Source organism: Anoplophora glabripennis, unplaced genomic scaffold (genome assembly GCF_000390285.2).
Source record: "Anoplophora glabripennis isolate ALB-LARVAE unplaced genomic scaffold, Agla_2.0 scaffold18, whole genome shotgun sequence".
Classification (NCBI taxonomy): Eukaryota; Metazoa; Arthropoda; class Insecta; order Coleoptera; family Cerambycidae; genus Anoplophora; species Anoplophora glabripennis.
In genome coordinates, this window is record NW_019416221.1 from 1,975,620 (window position 1) to 1,985,067 (window position 9,448).

Below are 9,448 nucleotides of genomic sequence, written 5' to 3' on the forward strand. Positions count from 1 at the left end.
CTCATTTTGTCCGCTAATTACCGTACAAATTACATTGCGGCAATCGTATTTACATAACCCGAGCTTAGGTAATAAATACAAAATATTTTCGTTTTGGCTGAAACGCCACAAAAGTTTCTCTATTTATACCAAAAGTTCTCTATTTCTATTATTTTTCTCTATTTTATGTCTGTTATATCTTTATTTCTCTAGTTTCTCTATTTTACAACAAAAATTTCTTTGTTATATTTATATTTATTTATTTCAGTAACTACGATATGGAAATATATTTTTTTCAATCGAAAGTATAGTCTTTCCGATCTCAATTGAAAACCAAAGAGCTAGGCAGTATGTACCGGGTTAGGTCGCAGCGCAGCAACTCGGCATGAAAATATTTGAAAAACTTGTTCCCATATTTATTTAGCCATACCTATATACGCCGCACAACCACAGCAGCACTGGGTGACTAGGTCATAAATTTCAGTTGTTGACAGATTGCTTAGCAGTGCAGTGTAGCAATGCGGAATTATTTTATTGTTGATTATTTTTATTTAATAACTTTTCTCACCTAACAACCTTTGATCCGCTTTGCTCATTCCTTCCTGGCAAGGATATGTTTATACCTTCCCGTTGGTTCTTGGCGAGCAGTAACTTATTTTAATGAAAATGTAATGTTTTTTTGATATGTCATAACCAAAATTTACCGTTAATATAATGAAATTGTTTGATATACCTAAATAAATAAAATATGTTGTTGGCCAAATGAACATATAGGTAGTAAAAAGTTTCTACACAATATGTACAAATTAATATTATTTTTTACCTTTGGCAGAAAACTTTTTTAGGGACGCCTATGAAACTCATTAAATTTTATTGCTAGGCGTTTGTATACATGTTCAACTGACTTCGGAAAGACTATACAAAGTTATGTTTTTGGGGCTATCTTCATAGTAATAGAATCAGATGGGATCATATAGATATACCGTTTCTTGTGTGCAATTTATTCATAAAAAGTGTCCTAATTATTTAACCCCATCACGTATATTTAGATTGTTGTATTTCCGTAATAATTGGATATATATAAAAATGAACCTTCGAATGACTTCTAAAGTAGATCTTGAAATATGGTCATTCAAATAGTTCTAAAGTAGATCTTATCAACTTAAAATATTATCTTTGTCATCGGTCACAGAAATTACCTTTGGTCATTGGTTTTAATGATGATGGACCTATCTCTAATAGTAGGACAGTCACAAACGATATCAAAAGAGTTAAATAAAGTCGTTTTCCTTGATGTAGCTTGTGCTACACTATTTTGGCAATATCTCTATTACTCTCTTAACCTATATATAATATCTCTTCTCGCACTTTAGTTTCAGTTACCGGGCAGATATAAATAGTCCAATTAACTAAGCCTTTAAATCTAAATTTTGTCAACTTGGCTGAATTTTTGATATAAGTTAGTTTAAGGTATATTATAACAATAAGTGAGAGTAATTTTTTGTTCAACCCTCGGCCAAGGGTGGAAAAAGATAAAACAAAGGGCTTTTTCAAGATAACTCAAAAAGGGTAAGAGCTAGAAAAAAAAGTTGTAAAGCAGACAATTCTACATAAAAATGATCTCTTAGCTTTTTCTTGTACTATTAAAATTAACAGAGTTAGGGAGGCTAGAAGTTAAGGGAAGATTTCAGAAATTTAATTTTGTTAAATCATTAAAATTAACGATTAAAAATTTTATTTTTTGTTATAACTTTCTTATTAAAAATTAAAAAATATATCTATTTCTCTGAAAAGAAAAGTTACATATTTTAGAGCAGATTGAAAAAAAAAATTACAAAATTCAATCATTTTTCTGTTTGTTATGATTTTTTTAAATTTCTGAAATCTTCCCTTAACTTCTAGCCTCCCTAGCTCTGTTAATTGTAATAGTACAAGAAAAAGTTAAGAGGCCATTTTTATGTAGAATTGTCTGCTTTACAACTTTCATGAACTTTTTTTTCTAGCTCTTACCCTTTTTGAGTTATCTTGAAAAAGCCCTTTGTTTTATCTTTTTCCACCCTTGGCCGGGGGTTGAACAAAAAATTACTCTCACTTATTGTTATAATATACCTTAAACTAACTCATATCAAAAATTCAGCCAAGTTGGCAAAATTTCGATTTAAAGGCTTAGTTAATTGGACTATAAAGCTGTTACACGTTTTAGTGTTTCTAATCGAACTGTTTGTGTCATTTGAGGATAATTCCAGTTTCTAACAAAGCGAATACAATAGTCTGACTGAACAATATCTAAACACTTTTTTCATAATCTCCGACTTCCCGGATTAACCATTTGCATTATTTTCAGGTATTTAAATCGAGTAAAAGCATGACATTATAAAATAAGTAAACAATTATTACACAATTCGGTTATTTTATTATTGTGCAAAGCTGACTCTTTCGATTTAAGAGTAGATACATAATCATACAGTCATTTGTCGTAATAAAAAAAATGAGTACCTATGTTGTATCAGTTGTAATTATTCACCTGATTTTCGAGACAATCGTTGCGGTTTGCGGTAAACAAGTATTTTATTCTTACTTCAAATTTAATTTATATGTAAAGCATACGTCTTCATTAAAAATATATTTTTAACCTACCATTTGTAGATTTAATTGCACAAAATTGACATACATATGTCAAATAGTTTTGGTGAAAAAAAAAACCGTTTTCGAACTCTCAGTTTCAAACCTTGTACAGGATCGGAAGATCGATATAAAATGTGGGTATTATCCTTTTTTTCATTATTTAATTTGTGTTATCATTATCAACGACACCCTAATCCTAATCGAATTATAGCAATTCCCAAGTAATGAATCACTCTTAAAACAGCAAAATGTAGGTACGGAGTATGTAGGTTGTCTGTCCCCTTTTACCCTTTGCCGATCCAAACCCATAATTTTAATCGGCTTCAGGCCGGTAAAACTGCAGGTGCTCATACTTTTAAGTCATGTGGACGTAACTGGTGACTCATTATTTGTTAATACTATAGTACATGTCCTGGGGGACATAGGCGCAACTGTCAGGATACTTTTGAGTATCCAACTCGTACGATTCCTTATTTAAAATGTAATTGTATAGATTTTATAATTTCTTTTTCGATAAATCAGAGCTAAAAAATGGGTGATTTTTTAAACAGTTTTACTACTGCGATAGAAACTTTAACAGAATGTTCTTAAAATTGAATTAATTTCGAACTATCTCAGAAAACATAATATTTATGTTTGGAAACTAAAAATACAATACAAAAATATATTTAGAGCTAAGAAAACCTCGAAGAAAACCTTGATAACAAATAACTAGAATCGAATTTCAAAACATTTTTGCGTGTGTGGCGGAAAATATAACTTTCACTTGACAGTATTTACAAACAACATAAAAATATAATTTTTATTAATACGAACATATAAAACCAGTCAGCACCTAGAATAAATTCCAGATTCCTCAACATAAAACATTTTTCATTTTATTACATTATCGAACATAAAATTAATGCCTGCTGAGATATCTCCTTATTAGCAAATTTTTATGGCTTTATTAAACGTTTACTACTTCTTTTGTACGGTTATAACCTCCTTTCCACTAGATAGGTAAACCATAAAATTACTGATGCATTAGTGTACCCGAGATAACTAGCACATTTGCTCCAGTCAGTCTGTTGATTTTTATATCAGTTTTATCAGAAACATTGGGTGAATCATGAAACATTTTTATATACCGAATTTTTCAAACCTTTACATCGTGTAGTCATCATCATGTAATCATATCGAATTTTTTTTTAATCCGGTCCTGAAAAAATATATCATATTATGGCGCCGTTAGACATAATTATGGAAAACACTCCATATCATATTTCGGGTAAATGATCAGACAGATTAAACGTTAATACACTTTTAATCCTGTCTCTGCCAAGTATCTAATCAACTTTCAATTAAGCTAATATCCTGTACAAAGCCTTGCTGTTGGAAATAACAAAGACAAGGTTTTCAGTGGGATATCTAGTATGTCGAATTTTTAATAACGGAAGTTAGAATTTCTAATTCTTTGAATAGTAATGTTGTTCAGAGTCATAGCAGAAATTGGTTATATAACCTCGAAATCTGGTGAAATACATTTTCATTTTTATGTAGCTCGTATAGCAAACAGATTCTTGAAGGTATTTTTGTTACTATCTCCGTTTAAAATAGAATATGAAAAGTTTTTGACTGTTATTGACTAGGTCTAGGCATTAGTCGATCTCTAAACCACCAGCACCCCTCTTTAAATGATACTCCGCACGATTTTTTAAAATCCAGCAAACCTTGGACCCTAAACAATACCGTCCCACGACCGGACAGTTTTATTCTTGCGTTAGGCGGATGGCATGACCATTGACGAATACCTTCGTAAGCCAAATATAGGAAGTTGTCTAGATAGAACGTTTCCACGAAGCCGAACAGAATAAATTAACGGCCATTCATCAATCTAAATTTGTTACTGACCGCGGAAATTTAGCGATTAATTAAGATTAAAAAAAAGGACCGTTTTAGTATATACACTCGGTTTAGATAGACTACAAAGAACACGCCGTTCAACGAAGTTTACTGACTAAAGGAAACTTTTTACAGGGCTGTCATGACATAAAGCTTACTTATGTAGGTCCAGCGGTGAGGTTAATCCTTACAAGGCACAGAAAAGCACTGAATAACTTGTCGAAAACCAGCGTAAACAAAGCGGACGCGTCGAGAACCGAAGGAAAAGCGTGCGACAGTGTCCAAACCCAACCGTCGCGAACGTTCAAGGTAAACTGAGTCGACGAAGGCAACGGTAGAAACGAGTTATGGGCCGACTCAGCGTAAGTAAAAATGAGCCGCTCTTCTCGCTGGCGGTGCACCGCGGTTTTCGGTTTGTTTTGTTTGTTGGTAACCTAACAATAATAGGCGACAACCACCCCTTGATTGTTGGAGGTGTAGGTAGGTATGGATAAGTGGAAAATAAAGTGTGGATTCGTAATAAATTGCTTGGCGGTCCCACTAACATAAGATGAAATCGACGAGATTTTAGCTACTCTCTGACATACTTTTGAGTTCTGATTTGATCTTTAATATTTCTTAAATTGTGTGCTTGTGACACAGTTTAGAGATGCATGTTTAATTGAGTTAATAATTAATACAGATCAAATCGACAGTTCCTTTCTATATTTCTTTCGCTAAAATAATATTAATTAATTTTATCTCATACATCGTTTCAAGTAATTTATATTATTCTATATTTCGTTGAACGTGGTAAGCTTTTTTCTAAATTTAATCTACCGCTAATAATCTCTTAAACAAAAAACCAACGATCTACTTTACAGAAAACATTTACTACCTATTTTTTTACCATTCACTGAAACAAGCTTTGCTAAACTGATCAAAATTGTGTAACAGATGTGACAGGGTCTCACATCAAATTTCAGGCAAGTTATTGGTTTATTATACGAAAAAAATATATATGAACCAATATATTGATAACGCGAGTGTAATATATAGCCAAAAAGGTCTAATATTGGGTAGCTCTACAATATATCATGGCAGTTCATAGCTTGAGAAAGGCAATATGGTTTTTGTTCTCTTTTATATAGATGCTATATATCACGGCACCGTTCGTCTGAAAATATGCAAAGGAAGTGAAACTGAAAGCAAGCGTAATATACCTAAGAAAACTGCAATGTCAAATTGCATATGTTCATGAATTGTTATAAATAATAATAAATTAAAATATCAAATGTACAACCAATTTCTTTCAGCTATGCGTAATGTTTGCTTAATAGGCCAGTCAATATAGGTTTTTTGTGTGACAAACATACTAACAGCATACCACCTGTGCCATCATTTAAAAGACAGTCCGTAGATATACTCTGATGTGTTTTCGACTCGCAACTCTCATTAATTAATTTGTTATTAACATTTTAGTGCAAAAACGCGTTTTTTTTTTTTAGTTTTTTGCTTTTGAAACCAAAACTACTAGAGCAATTTCAATTCAGTAAGTGGAAAGGAAATTAAATTTCGAAGAAAATGAGAGGGCATTTGAGCGCTTCCCCTCCTTCCCCCACTACTCGCAGGCTCTGCGGTTTACACCGATATTCAACATGTTTCATCCACTACATCCATACGTTTTATAGTATTTTACTTCTAGTTTTGAAAACCGGTATTAGAATTAAAATCGGACATTTTTAACGCAAGCAGACTCCCGGCAAAAAAATGCATAAAATTTTGATATTGCAATTGCACAAAAACTAATAGTCGGACAGCGCCTGCCTTTTTCACTCTTAAAGTTGATATAATTATCTACTTCCGTGCCAAATTTCAGCTCTTAATCTTCATAAATGACAAAGTTATGAATTTTTGCCGAATTTTCCGGTTTTTCCGGATTTTCTCCGGTTCTAATCAACTTATCGAATCGCATGACCTCTCATTTTCTTCGAAATTTAATTTGCTACAACTTTTCCCATTACGGAATTGAGATCGCCCTAGTAGTTTTGGTTTTATAAGCGAAAAACTAAAAACAACGCGTTTTTTGCACTAAAATGTTAATAACAAATTAATTAATACGAAAACACATCAGAGTGTATCTACGGACTGCCTTTTAAATGATGACACAGGTGGTATGCTGTATTTTTGTCAAGATATGACTTTGCTCTATTGACTGGCCTATAAGTTGTTTGTTCTCTGATGACATCAAACCAAACATATTCGCTGTGCATAAAGGGGTAAAGCTTATGCTTGCATATGTATATCAAATTTCATGGGGAAAAGACCTCAAAATGGTTTACTCAGTATATAAAAGTGGTGTTTTGTTTCATAGTTCGAAGAATATGAAAGATAATGTATATCTTGTAAAATATATCCATTTTCTTGATATAAGCAATTGAAGATGACCTTTTAGTACAACATAGCTATACAGTTTTAAAAAGTGGTTCAAAATTCACGAAAGGAATAATTTGGATAGAAAGCACAGGTTTTTAATTAAAAATTGTACATTTTTTATTGATTTATAAAGGGCAAATGGCCTCCATGACTTTGCTGGCACGTACGAACCCTTTTGTCGAAATTTTCCATAACCATTTTGTATAAATGAAGCTGAATTTCGTTGATAAAGCGCTCTATTTCCTTCTTCAAGACGTGGTGGTCGTGGGCATGTTGACATATACCTTAGACTTCAAAAAACCAAGAAACTCAAAGAAAAAAGTCCAACGGCATTAAATCGCATGATCTGGGCGGCCAATTCTGATCACCAAAACGGGAAATTACACGACCAGGAAACGATTCGTGCAGTAATTGAATTGTTTTTCGGACTGTATGGCACCGTCTTGTTGAAACCACATGGCGTCTACATCCATATTTAGCAATTTAGGTACAAAAAAACGGATTATCCTGTCGCGATCGCGAGCACCATTAACTGTTATTGCCCGACCAGGCACATTTTAGAAGAAGAATGGTCCCATGATGCCTCCAGCGCAAAATTCACACCAATCAGTGACTTATTATAATTGCATTTATTTTTCAACAACCACTTGTGGATTTCTTGAACTCCAAATGCGATTGTTGATTAACGAAGCTATCAGGATGAAAATGAGCCTCATCGCTGAAGATGATTTTGTTCAAAAAATCAGCATCCATTCAACGAACTCTTCTCTTTGTGTGGTCAGTAGGCTTCAGTTCTGGACTCAATTGAACTTTGTAAGCATGAAGATGTAAATGTTACGTGAGAATGTGCTGCAAGAAGCTTCATAAAATGCTCAATTTTTGACCACGGTGCTGAATTGACGTTCTTGCACTCTCAGCAACACTCTCTCACGAATTGCTTCGTTGTTTTGTGTTGAACGACTCGTTGAAGGACCGCCAGAGTGAATTTTTTCAATGAGTCTCTTCACAGTTGATGAAGTTAGATCACTATTCCGACCATATTTTGTACGAAAATTGCGAACTGTAGCTGGCAAACCTTCATTACTTGAAAAATATTGCTCAACAATGAAAACGCGTTCTTTCGTGTAGCGCTCCATTTTTAATAATTCGGAACTGTAACTTGTCACACTATTTTTTTTTTCGTTGCCAACACTTTGCCACACAAATAGCGCAAAATTCAAATCTTGCATGAATTTGGGACAGCTGATACAATAAATTCAAGGGTGTCATTCATATAAACCATAAAAAGCGTTTTAGAATTATTTGAACTCACAATTTACCTACTGAAACTTCTCTTCACATTTTGTTTTTAAAAGACTCCCATTTCTTCCAATTCTCGTTTGCCTAACTAACTTCGTCCAGAAAACAAACCATTTATCAAACGGACCTGTCGGCGTATTTGGCATTCCGTGCGAATGTTATGCAAGTTCGTCGTCGTGAGACGTCTAGACTCAAGGCGAAAGATAAACGTATGCAAAAAATGTGTTGGAAATTACAAAATCGATAATTCTACGGTGGCAACAAACCCAGGACCAATCAGAAACAGCTCGAGCAACGGTAAATCTTACGAAAGAAAATTAAGGAGTTCTTTGTGTAACTTTAACGAGTTTCAAAAGTAAAATACATTCTTTTTATGTACACTTTTAAGTTCATTTTAAATATGCTCGTCTTAAAAATTAAAAGCTAGTCAGTTATGACTGCGAATATCTGACATTGTGAACGAAAAAGGTTATTTGGTATAAGCAATTTGCTAGAGAATCTTGACGTATATTTTAAAGGAAGTTCCAAGATACTTCAGGTAAATTCCTGTAACCGGAACTTTAGGAATTTCCCAAGTATCTTACCAAAGTATAACATTTATTCCCTCTAATATAAACCATACTTGTTACAATATTTACTGATTATAAACTTCCTTAATCTTTCTCACGATCTTTTGGCCATCATTAAAATTCAAAAGCAGTTACAAATTTGCATTAGTCCCTCGTTAGTCCCAGAGATAATATATTTAAATCCCAGTGGCGTAGTCTAGCATTATTTATAAGAAAAAATAGCTAGGATGGTAGATAAAACTTTGGCTAATTCGGTTTGTAGGTTTTCCTCTTCCCTATAATGAATAGGGTTTTTACAATTTACTTTTTTTAAATAAAGCTCGTGGTATTTTTGACAAATTTAAAAAAATGTTTGAAATGGCATCTTAAAATTGACAAACAACGTTTCTATTCACTTCAATGATACAGACTTTGGACATTAAAAGGAAAAAAGTGTCGTGGCTTGATTTCAAATTTTGTTCGTCAATTCATCAAGAACATTGGTGCTAAATCCGTTCATTTCCAGGTACAAATTCGCATTATTTTCATTTGTTTCCAAGTTTAAATAGGTCTGAAATTAGCATTAAATGATACTATTTAATAATAACCTAAAACCCTAGACATTTTTCAGACAAAAAAACTCTTAGTGATCACTTGCAATTGGTTATACAAGGTGCTTGTAAATAAGTGCGAAATAT